Source organism: Phalacrocorax carbo, chromosome Z (assembly GCF_963921805.1).
Source record: "Phalacrocorax carbo chromosome Z, bPhaCar2.1, whole genome shotgun sequence".
Taxonomy (NCBI): domain Eukaryota; kingdom Metazoa; phylum Chordata; class Aves; order Suliformes; family Phalacrocoracidae; genus Phalacrocorax; species Phalacrocorax carbo.
Window position 1 is genome coordinate 32,757,385 of NC_087548.1, and position 13,124 is coordinate 32,770,508.

At 35.2% G+C, this 13,124-nt stretch overlaps 1 protein-coding gene across 6 annotated transcripts in view; it reads right to left on the reverse strand.

Annotated features, from left to right (window-relative positions):
- PTPRD (protein tyrosine phosphatase receptor type D) overlaps positions 1-13,124 on the reverse strand; it is a 444,998-nt gene that overhangs the window by 285,314 nt on the left and 146,560 nt on the right. The gene's annotated exons all lie outside the window — the stretch shown is intronic.

The following is a 13,124-nucleotide window of genomic DNA, read 5'->3' on the forward strand; positions in this document are numbered from 1 at the left end:
GATCTTACAGATTTGTGGGTGGTATAACGAGCCCATTTTACAGTACAGTGTGAAGCTCAAAGAATCTACTCAAGGAAGAAAAGGCATGAGCAGCTGTTAGAATGGCTGTTATGAATCTCTTTTGTAAAACTATCTTTTGAATCAGCTACTGCCATCAAAAAATACAAACCTGAGAAATCTTTATAGGCAAAGTGCTGAAAGCACCAGCTCAGCTCCCCCCTTTCATCACTACCATCTTCATGCCAGCATTTCAAATGACAGCAAAGTCCATGAGACATCAGTCCTGTCGGACTCAATTTGCGTCTGTGCAAGCGTATCAGAGCCAACTGCTACATAATGATTCCAATGCTATCACAAAGATGGAGATGTATGAAATGTACTTTTAAGGAAGAGATTAGTTTGGTTTTGCTTCTTCTAGGCTGAAGGAGTTACAAGAGAGCCCTGAACTATCTCGAAATGCAGCTCACTTGGGGACAAAACTTTATCTTTTTATTGGCATGCAAACACACCAGCTGACATGTGAAGGTGAATGGCAGAAATGTGATGGGTACTAAAATTTGCATCTGAACCATAAAGTGCTCCCTTTGGCAGGGGAGGAAGTGGAGAGGAAACAACAGTAATAATTAATAAGGAGAGCAGCGCAGGGAAAAAAAGGTGACCACAGAGGTGATCGTTCTACACAACTGTTTTTACAGGGCACTGGAGATTATTTTCACACATTCCTAACACTCTCACCAAAATATTAAATGTGGTATCTAACAAAAAATATTATTATCTCCTTGGGGAAAAAAGGAGGATTTAAAAAATCTCATGATCCTGATATGTGAATATGCATTTATCCTCTACAAAAATGAAGGGAAGGATCACAAAACCTGGCAAAGAAAAGGTTGAGAAGAAAAAGGAGGTGCTTTTGTTTGGTTGGTTGGTTTTTAATTAAAACCCCGATTCCATTACCTTACTCTAAATGCACATACAAGCAGTTAGGAATACTAGACTCATTGTCTCTGCTTTGAAGGTGATATTCATTATCACTCAGATCATAAAAACCAAAGCCCTCAGTACTGCCTTTCTTTGCTGCTTCCAAGTGTCATGGCTTTAGCCAGCCTGATAAACACACTAAGGTCTCCAGGAGACCCTTTGCCTGTTGTTTTCTGCCTTCACCTGCTTATGCCTCCATAACTAACTTCTGGTTTTTTAAGTCAAGTTAACAGAAGCACTTGAAAAAAGATGGCAGGTGGTTCCTTTTTCTTTCAAGTGAGTTGAAGATATATTGTTAGTGGAGGCATGTAGATGATGGGCTGATAACACTGGAGAGAAGCAAGACAAGAAACAATCAGGTGTTACCAAGGTTCTCCACACAAGTCTGCCTCAGCTTTACCTACAAAAAATCATAGCTTCAGCCAGCAACCCCACTACTGACAACTGTACTAACCTTGCAATTGATAATCATCTGGTATGTAGCCTATACTTGGCTTATTTGTGAAAACTAACATTGAGATGCAATTCCTTATAAAGATGAAATGCAGTTATCAAACAAGTATGAACTTCCACACCAAGCCACCTCCATAATTCTGAAGTAAAATGTTCATCTAATGCATTATTAATTCTTAAATGAAGCAGTTTCTTCTTCCTTTTTCTATTTCCTCCTGACTATGGTTTGTTACATCTGTAGTGTGGTACCAGAGGCAGTGAAAACACAAACAGCACTTGCAGTACCAGATTATATACAGAAAGATGGGGCTTCTCCTTAGTAGAAAACTGATCACAATAGCTACAGAGGGATAACTGTTATTAAAAAAAACCTCTCTTCGTGAAGCTTTAAAGAAAACTTTTTATCTTAGGATAAATGCTATGTAACTGCTGTATCAAACAGTCAAAAATGACATATCTCTGAAAGAGCTACCTATGAATAATTTCTTCCACAACAGCTATTTTGGTCTCTTTCCCCAGACAAACAAATTGTTACTACAAATGTGAAAACCAAAAGCTGGAACTAGGTAATATATCTATCATTAGCACATATTTAAGTAAGGGGACAGGATTTCCCTGCTTAGCGGTATCTATCAGTAAGACCGGTTGAAGTGGAGACGTCCAGCCCCCCAGAGAGTTCAGTGCAAAGGCACAAAACAATTCTCCTCGGCAGGGGCATGGCAGATGATAGCACTGGGGCGTGGGCACATGGACCAATTATCCTCAAAAGGATCAACTGGGTGAATAAAACATCTGAACACTAAACTACTTCCCTGTAGTCTGTGTACTTTAGTACCAAAAAAATTTTTTCAGGCACGAACAGGGCAACCAGGAGGAGATTGTCACTACTCCAAGACAGTTACAGTTACAGAAAATGCAAACCTGGAGGCAATTCTTATAACAAAAAAAAAAGTAAATGCTACTTTTATTTATCTGCTTGCTTTTCCATGCCTGAATATGCATGTAAATGCTTGATAACTCAAACCAGAAATTTAGCACAGCAGAGAAGAGCTCTCAGAAGAGGCCTGAACTCAGACAAAAATGAAGTCATAGCAGATGTAGGGAGCCACATGGAAAAAAAACAGTAACTTACAAAATTCTGAAATACAGGAATGTGAAGATATAAGAGCTACTTTGTGCTATTACACCAACAGGATTTCTAGTTCAACTTTGCTGAAGTTTGAAATTGTTCAGAGACAGGATTTTAATTCACGGTCATCTCTGCTCTGCCACAAGGACTTACGGTAAAACAACTGCTACACCTTATATTTTTTAAAAAAACATTGTTTCTCTAAGAACAAGTGGCAGGCAAAGACTGAAACAGAAAACTGTTGACATTCTGTTTCTACACTTCATTCATCACACCCACAATCCTAAATTACATCCATTCCCTAGCCAGAGACTTCTAATGCCATACATAAGTGAGGAGATACAAAAAATAAATACGAAACATTACTAGAACCAAGTCAAGGAAGAAGTGTCAGTACTTCATATTGTTGCACATCAACCAAGTTTCCTCTTAAAGAAGAAAATAAACATATTTTATAGACAAATCTTGGCTGCAAAAACCTGACTGACAGCTGAATCATGACTAGAAAGAATACGAACAAATGCATAAAATTAATGCTCATAAGCTGTTTAACCAAAATCACTTCAGAGATAGCTCTGGGTAAAACAGTGTCTTTTAAAGGGAATTAAATGTTTTTACAAAGCAATGAGGGAAATGGTCAGAAGTTCTCCATTTAGCTTACTCTTGTATTGATTTAACATGATAAAAGTTTTCATAGTTGACCTGCTGGAGAAGTTCCATGCTTCATTCTGTTTTTATTCTTAAAAAAGCCAAAATGCAAACACATGATTAAGGAAATTTAAAAGAGAGAGGTATATTGAATGTTCCAAAGCTTAGCCTTATCAGTCCCTCGATAACAATACACCTTAATGCTTCTCTATCACTCCTGAATTTCTCTATTACAGTTATTCCAACATGAGTGAGCACCCACCCTGGAACAGCAGATTTCTGATTTCAAGCAGGCCTCTAAAATACACCTCTATAAAAGCACCACTGAGTTGCAGTGATAGGTGGAATTTTGCTCATATTGAACAACTTAATATATTCAATCTGACTCTACATTGTAATTCTGTTTTGGACTTCAGCAAAGATTCTTCTGTTACCATGCAAAACAAAAAATGTATCTTAAATGAAATTAATTTAGCGAATAAATTAATTCAATGACAGCAAAGTACATTAAAAATCACACCACAGGGTTGTTTTTCTCATGTAGAAAGTTGTTAAAAAGTTCATCTTCTTTTACTTACAGAAATACTGATGTTCATATAGAATTTAAACCATACACAGAAAAGCCTGCCTAGCCAGATCTTTATACAGCTTCACTCACAACTGAAATCATGAACTAAACCACCAATTCGTAAGTTGTCACATATATCAGTGCTTACAAACTTTTGCCATCTTAGTCACTTCTGCAGGTTTTAAGAACTTATTCATAGTGCAGAAACAATTCACAACATCATTCTGCATTCTTAACTCTGTGGCTCCCAAATAATGGGATGAGAAAAAAAGTTTTGTGCTAGTAATGGATGAATTGCTGAGATTAAAATAGCCTTGCTAGAGGATAAAAACATACAATGTTATCTGTCAATAAATATTAAAGCAATACATTGATGAGAATCTGCACTAAGAATTTAAACCACGTTACAAAGCCACAGATAACAGGTTAAGTGGATAAATGAAACATCTTCCGCTAAGACTAACTTCTTGCCTGAAAAATAGAAACTCTGCCAATACCCCAGTCTTGACTCCTGTCACCCAAGAACCCTGTAAACTACTTAGCTATAGTTACCCTGAAATAATCCAGCTCTGACTTCGTCCACATGAGAAAGTATCTGGACAATCTAGCAATGGGAAGATCCTACTGCTCTGCTGCTATACACATGACATAGGTTTGCTGACGTTGCTTGTATCTAAAGAGACACCTGTTTCAGAAAAGTTTTGCCTCTCCTCTGTCTTTTCAGCATGGGAATTGTGAAACATTCAGGTTGGGCCTCGCCTTTAGGGTCCAGGTGCAACTGAAGCATACTGGGTACTTCAGATACTAAAATAAAGCTAGAAATGTATTTGCAAGTCTGGAGCTAACAGGTCAAATCTGACTTCAACATTGCAAGGTATCTTTATTATATTACTCTGCAATTTCTTCCTTTATGGCTTTTCCTTTTCACTTTAGAGTTTTGCTTCAATACTATCCAATATACTTGTTGCCTAATCAGATTGAAGCATGGCTGACTGAGACAGTGAATTTGCAGTACACACAGGACAGTAATCCAGCTGCAGCTAGTTTAGCCTGACTGCACTTTATTATAACGTTGCTGATGGCAATACAATCATATTAGAGGAAGAGATGGAGAGCTGAAATGGTTATTTTTCAAAAGTAGTTGGCATTATAAAATGATTTGATAATAAAGTACAAAAACTTCCTGAAGCAATAAATGCACTATGCATTTCCCATACTAAGATATGGCATAATGGCCCACAGTTGTCCACAGTTCCTCTTTTGGAAAAAGGAAGCTGAGAACTACAAAATAGCTTTGTAACATAAAATAATTCATATTGCAGTTAAAGAAAAAAGTAAAACTAATGTTATGAACTCTCAAAAAGAGTTAAAAGTCAACAAAAGCCTAAAGATATTTTACTGTTGGAAGCTTCCTTATTAAGGAAAGTACCACTTGGTACACTTCTAGATACGAAACTAATGTCCTGATGTTGACAAGCCAGTTTCGATAACAAAATTGTAAAATCACCAGCAGGGCCAGACATCATGGTTCAAAATGTGGTTTTGTTTACAAGCCCCATTGAAAATTACAATTAATTACTGGCTTAGAACAGCCACTTCAAGTGGCACTTCAGGTGCTTCACAGAACATACACCTCAACCCCCTTCAAATGGAAAGCGAGAAGCTGAAAGGTTTTATCCCAGCAGACCTCTTGTGTTTGATTTGGTGAAAGCAGAGAACAACAAAAGATTTCCACCATAAAACATATTACTGTACTAACACTGTAACAATCGGAGATTGTGCAAAGCAGTACACATGCAGTAATTTCTCATTTTTGAGGTTAAGATTTCCTCTGTGCTTTAAAACGGTGCCAATTCTATACCTACACCTTTCATTGACATTGTTGGGTCCAGGCAACTTGGCACTCAAATATCTTAGCTAACAGAATGTGGTAAAAAAAGAAATCTCTGTTAGACCTCTGGTCTGTTATAGACTGCTAGAAACACTAAAATGCATCATGTATATTCCGTATATTCTTCGCTATTCTTATGTCCTTCTCAGGAAACATTTCAGCAAGTACTTTTCAAATCTAAGTCCTGCAGCAGCTTCCCACGCACTCACCTTTTTGGGCTGGTATTAAAGAAAAACTAACTGTGACTCTACTGTCTTTCAAACATGCTAGCCTTAGCAACAAGGTTATAATTTCCAACATAACTGTCAATTGCATTTGGATGTTGTGTAGTCTTCAGCTTCTTTTGTAGCCTCCTTTGGTCAGTTCTAAGTGAGAAAGTGAGAATACATGCTAACCACCAAAACAAATGCTATTTTCATAAAAGGTATGAGAAAGAATAAATTTGAACTGTACTGTACACAGCTATGGAAATAGTGCTGTAATATACATACCAATAGCACATTGTGACATGGACAGGGAATGCATGTCCACAGTAATATTACGCAGGTGATGACATATTTAGCAACAGTTGTTTTTCTCCCCATATACTGGAGTGGTTCCATCCTGCTAATGAACCTCCTACATACTATCGGTTTTTATATATACTTAATCACCTCTCTCACTAGTTATGAACATGACACAGTTTCTGAAACACACAGTCAATTATATCTTCCTTCTTAAATTAGCAAGACAAATCAGAGGGAAAAATATTAATGAAGATTAAATTGGTGAAATAACCAAATTGCAGAGGCCATTGATAGTCTTGTCATCTACATCAAGAGTAAAACAGTGTAAGAAAGAAACTGGACTGAAGATAGGACACAAAAGGAAGGTTATTAACCTAATTATGTTTGTCACCTTTTATAAAAAATACATGGCTGATAAAACGTAAAATATGGTGTTTTAGATTATAACTCTGTCATTCAGAGTTTCAGAGTCTAATCTGAGCACCAGAAGGAATAAAAAACTACACATAGAAGTCAAAGCAATGCATTTAACGACCAGCAAAGATCAACATCTGCACAGCAAGAATGTTTAAGAACATACACATGTGAACACAGACACACAGTCACAAGACAGACAGACTGGCCGAGTTCAAAGTTGTATCAAAGGGTAGAAAAGACAATCTTTCTGCCTTTCAGACACATGCCTCATAAGGACACTTCCAGGACTTCTGCATTTTCCCTCTGCTTTCTGCTTTTTCATTTCTAGCTGGAAAATAGTAGTCTGTAAACACACTGCTATGACATTCAAACTGAAGATTGAGCCTAACGTTCAGTTACACACTTCTTTCTATCCAGCCAGAACTAATGAAATATTAAGAGTTCATGCAGGTGGCTATCAAAAAACATTTTAGGATTTTACCCTGGTGCTTTGTACCAGATAACAATGTTCAAAATACCATATGCTGTGATCACAAAAGCCAGAATCCTGTAAGAAAGTACACAGTAACTTTAAGCCTTCAGACAGTCCCATTAAAATATTACAAAACTTTCAAAGACTCAGCTTACATGAATTCTCTCATTAGAACATGAAATAAAACTATTTATAATACTTAGAGGAAACGTGCTTTGTGATTTTATGGAATTCTCTGTATTGCCACGTCAGCTTCCATGTTACCACAACACTGCTTCCCAAACATAGGCAGATAAAAGTTACTGTCCACCCTCTCCAGAAAGATGCCACCCACATGACAGATACCCAAATTCCACACGAAGCACTGTCTCAACAGCCACAATGTTGTGGCTGCCAGACTTCTGAGAAAACCCCAAAGCTGTGCACATTGCACTATGAAAGAGGGCTGTAAATGGCAGTCATTACTCAGGACTCAACCATTCCTTTTGGAGTGTTAGTACTGCCCCACAGAGGTAAAATCTCATTAGAAAGTTTTAGAGGGAGACACAAATAAGGGTACTTTAGAAATGAATTTTTAAAAAAACAATAATCTACAAAGACAGTTCCTATTTTGGCTTCATTTGCTCACAGTTATTTGTTTTACCTAAGAATCTGCCTAGATGCAGGACAGCTTCTTTTTTTTTATTTTAAAATGAATGCATTCTACTTATTTATACTGATGACAAAGTATCTATTTTTTCAATATATCTAAAGCCTAGAAGATGAGCCTGAAGTTCTACATGGAACACTGCAATACACCTTGTGGGAGTTTCATCTTTCACAACAGAAATGCTTGAGCAACTAATCGTAACCCAGTAAAGTTTCTGCAGCTTTTCTATTATAACCGTTATGTCTCTGGACGTGCATGCTGTCCCAGGAGTATTGTTCTGGACTGATTAGCATCTTTATAATGAAATGCTCAATTACAGCTTTGAAATAGGTAATTATAAAGGGAGTGTGTATTTTCCAGTTAGGGATTTTGTTTTGATTTTTTTTAATTATCAGTGCATGAAAGGCAGCTGTAGAAGTTCTGACTGCACTGTCGCCTCTTTGGAAAGAAACTATGTTTTGTTGCTCTCACTGTGCATAAGCTAAATTGAATTTCTAGTTATGACTGGTATGGGAGTTTTATTTTCAACTGTCAGGGTGTGCAGCCAGCTGTAACCAATTTTTCAATATTTTGAAAAGCCTCATTTGAAGTACACAGTTGCGAATGACTTAGGGACCTTGTCGTTAGTCAACAGAAAACTTCTTCAGAACGCTTTCCAACTGTACATCTTAGGTGTAAAAGAAAAAAAAAAGCGTAAGGAAAGCTACACAATATGGGTTTTCTGCATAACTTTAGCAGCATATCTGAAAAGGGAAAACAAATTCTAGGGGCATGTCTAATTTTGGGCTAATGTTTCAGACTCTCTTATGTATATTATTGTATTTTGAAGACAGCTGCATCATCTTAATGTTGGTAAAACCAATTTCTGCCAGACAAGCGACTCATTTTTCCTGATGGTTAACAGCAACTGAGGGGGTGAGGAAAGTGCTTTTAATTTCAAGGATCAGAAGTCAGGAGAAGAAACTATAAATATTTCCTTTCCTTAGTACTCTGCATGCTGCAGCACGCCATCAATTTTGAAAGAGGTTTTCTACTGAAGAAACTTATTCAGCTGTTGAGATAATGTTTAGTTTGTATTGCTTCCTCACCTCAGGTGCTAGAAGATACACTATGGACAGGAGAATTATGTATCTATTTATCTAGTTTTAAATTAGAATAACAGAAACATTTGGATTAAGTGTATAAGGATTTATTCCAAGCAATCCTCTAACCCCTTGATATCCAGAACCAGAGTTACTCAGCCCTCATCTCTGTCCTATAACAGATCCTTCACTGCTGCCAGCACAAGGTAAAAGATGCTTGTATAAACAGAAAAATGCAGATCACAGGTTAAAAGACATGGGGAAGTAAAAAGTAGATATGCTTGGTGTCTTAAACAGAATATAAAATCCAAAAAGATTATCTAGTTCAGGTGCCTGTAGATGAGTCTATCATGCTTTTCAATGTCCATACTGTGCACACTGTCGCCTTAAGTTAGAAATTTTACGTCACACAAGTAATTTTCCATTTACTAGCACTGTGGAACCCAGGACTACCTCCACAAATCATGTGACTATTGCCTATTCATTTCTTAAAGACTCTGGAATCCAAAAATAAAAAATTTGCTTCAAGCATTCTTATTTTTCGCAAGTCAGCTCCTTTAAGTATCAAATAAATGCAAATCACCATTTTTACTGTTTAGCTAATTCACCTCTTCTTTTTTAGTATTTTTTTCTTTATAGCGTATCTAAAAAACCCAGCGTATATCACAATTATTGTACTACCACACAGACACTTCCACATCAAACAAGTTTATGCGAAATGGTGTAATGGAAGGCCCAAACTTCCAGTCCAAACTTCCACCAATCTTTGTGTCAGAGACAGCTTGGGATCTGGGACAAAGATGTATACTCATTTATTGAACGACCAAACCTTAAAAGGAATTTTGGAGGCTTGAATTTATCGATATAGACATCACTCTATGTCTTGTCTGTGGATTCAGGAATGTATTGGAATGTATTGGTGTAATCAATTTGTTCATATCTTGTGTAATCAATTTGTTCATTTTTATCTATAAAGCTGCCTTTATTTCTGCAATTGAGATCTCAAATAAGCACATCTATTTGGCAGTCCAAACAGCCATCTGATTTGGAATTCAGTTTAGTGTCCAGTAACAGAAAAACACTAACTGAAATGCAAGCCTTTTTCAAATGAGTTCAAACAAATGTTCTGCTATTTGCTTTTTTCTAAACATCTCCCAGTAGGTGGAGAGAAGACTTCTTGAAACTCCTTGAGAAGAAGACAAAACAAAAAATCTTGTGCTGGTATCCAATCCTCACACTCAAAATCAATTTGTATAAGGGTGATCCAGATCACTGCACAGAACTGACACTAGAATAAATTTACAAATGTGAATTTTCATTCACAAACTTATTAAAGTTTAATGAAATGCATCATGATCAAACTGACTACAGTAACTCCTACAATCCTGAGTCCCACATAGAAATGGCTGGTATATATTATTACTGGTATATATTTTTATATATATATATATATATATATATATATATATATATATATTACTGGTATATATTATTACTCAAATTCCCAGTTCTTTAAATATTATTTAAATTACTTCAACAATTCTATCATAGTTTCAATGTCCTACAACTGTTCTGTTAAAGAGGTACAGTTAAAAAAATATCTGTTGATGCGCAGTCCCCCTTTATATTTTGTTTTCTCCTTTTAACTACATAAACATTGCTGTCACCCTAAGTGGTTCCTACCTTTTCCTCACAGTGATACCCAAGAGGCCCTAAACACAGAAATACTTTGGAAACTAGGAACACTTGAAAGCATGTTATAGAAAAGAGGGAATGGACGACTGTGAAATTATGTGGGAAGTAGTCTCTATGTCAAAGAGTAAATTAACATTATACAGAACAGGTACATTACTTTTCTGTAGCAATATCCAACTGCCCACACATACAATGGTGTCTACTGTTGAATTTTTATAAGCAGACTGTGACATGACAGCAGACGGGATATAAAAGAAATGGAAGTGATGTGTCTATAAACATATATGTTTATTTACATTATATTTAACAATTATCCTAAAAAAGCTATTGTAGAACTATAAGGTGTATATGGAATTTATTTCTTTTTTATATAATAAATACATATAAGATTAAAAATATTGCATGCAAGGTATTTATTTTATATGTAACAAATAATAGCCATATAAATTTATTATTCATCTTATATATATTTACTATATAAAAAAGAACCACATATGTACCCTAGAGTTTTACATCAGCTTTTTTAGGACAATTATTAAATTTATTGTGTAGGAATCCTGAGAGACCTCCATTTGATAAAGGCTCTACTCCCAGATTATTTAATGTTTATGATCCTTCTGAAGTTTTTGTATACTTCTTCCTACAGGTGAATAAAAAAGCACATAAGTTCCCTAGCCTGTGAAAAAAAATGTTTAGAAACATTCCTTTCTTAATACCGATTCTCTTTGCAACTAAACCGCAAAAAGCCTCCAAAACCATACAAGTGACCTAAGGTCATGTAAACATTCTAATTGGGAAGAGGGAAAACTTGCTTAATATTAACTTTATCAATAGGAGATATTTTAAGAAATAGGTATTACTACCACTTGTAAAAAATATTGAATGGTAGTGAAAGTTCTACATCTCTTTCCTTCTGTATAGGTCATTATTCACATAGCAGATCTTGGACAATGCAGGTCTGTAAGAAGTAGAAATTCATTCCTAAATCTAAACTGGCACAAATATAAAAGAAAGAAGTCCCTTATAAGAATTAAAGATGAAATTGTAAAATATTTCTAAAATAAAAAGGACGCACTGAATGTAGAGAGAATGAAGCAATATCACCTGTAAAATCCAAAAGGCTGCTATTCAACTTTGTAAAACTCTATTTTATTGATATCTCCTAAAATATTAATACTAAATTAATATTTGTGATTAACTATACCATTATAATTATGTATTTACATTATATAATTATAATTAAAATATCAAAAAAATTAGATAGTAATAAAATTGGTAACTGATCTCAGCATATCTTTACGACAACAGACAGATAAATTTTAATACATTGGGGAATTTTCCTGATTTTATTATTTGCTAGAGCTGTTACACTGCAGCAGGAATAATCTGTAGTAAATGTCAATGCCTTGGAAATAAACTACACTGTGAAGAACATCCACTCTAACAATCATAACTCATAGAATCAAAGATGGTCTCTTGATTTAAGAGTTTCTTTTAATCTTGCTTTAATTATATTAGTATTAAAGGCCAAAATAGGTATCAACCTTTCCCCAAAAAATTCAAACTCATACTGCAATGTCAAGGATAGAAAACTTGAAATAATTAAAACTTGAAATAATATTATATTTTGTCAGTATTCTGATGGTAACATAAACAAACTAGGAAGGAAAACACCAGTTTAATAACCACATGATATAATGAAAAAGAATGTGAAGAACAGAATGTGAGTATCGCTGTTTGTAAAACTCAATGGCTATTCATGGAACTTATTTTAGACATGTTTTGTTCAACATTTTTTTTAAATAATAGCCTGGACAGAACTCAGAAAAATTAGGGGAAAAAAACCTCAAACTGTGCAAATGCATACAAGCTCATCTTTATGTAGCTAACAAAACTAGCCATCCACAATTCATAAAGAATCAAATTAAATGAGTTGAAAGACTGTGTTCTGCCAATTGTCTATTCTAGAACAACACTGTTTATCGTAAAACATGATCTCCAGAACTGGTTAAATCAATGGCAGCTTTCAATGGTTATTACACAGTGGCTTCCGTTCATCCCTTATTCTGAAGAATACAGATAAGAAAATTCTGAACGCAAAATTCAGTGAATAAGACGACGCTCTAAAATCAAAGCATGAAATTGAGCTCGCTGGCCAACTTCCATTATTTGTTTTGCAACTACAGAAAAAAGATGCTCTCCAAAACCCCAATACAATGCAGTCTTTTAGCCCGTGTCAAATGATATATACTTCCATTATTCTTTGATACTGTGGAAACTACACTACTTTAGAACAGATTTTTAAAAATATAATATAATGGGTGTCAGAAACAACTTAAATTTCAATAGAAACCATTTTTTTAAATCATGTTTTCATATCAACTTCACAGTTAATTAAAAAAATTTTATCTACAGTTACCAAACTGAATTTGCAGTTCATGCCATTTGTTTGCACTCATTACAGATTTTTTTTTTATCTATTGTTGCCAACTTCTTTCACAAGCAGTTTTAATTCAATATTTGAGGCCGATAAATAGCTAGTTTCTCTGGTTCTCTCCTCCCTCTGTAAAATAGAAAGGAACAGTGCTATTCTGGCAAACTTAAAAGGCTTTATTTAGTTTATAGGAAAGAAAATG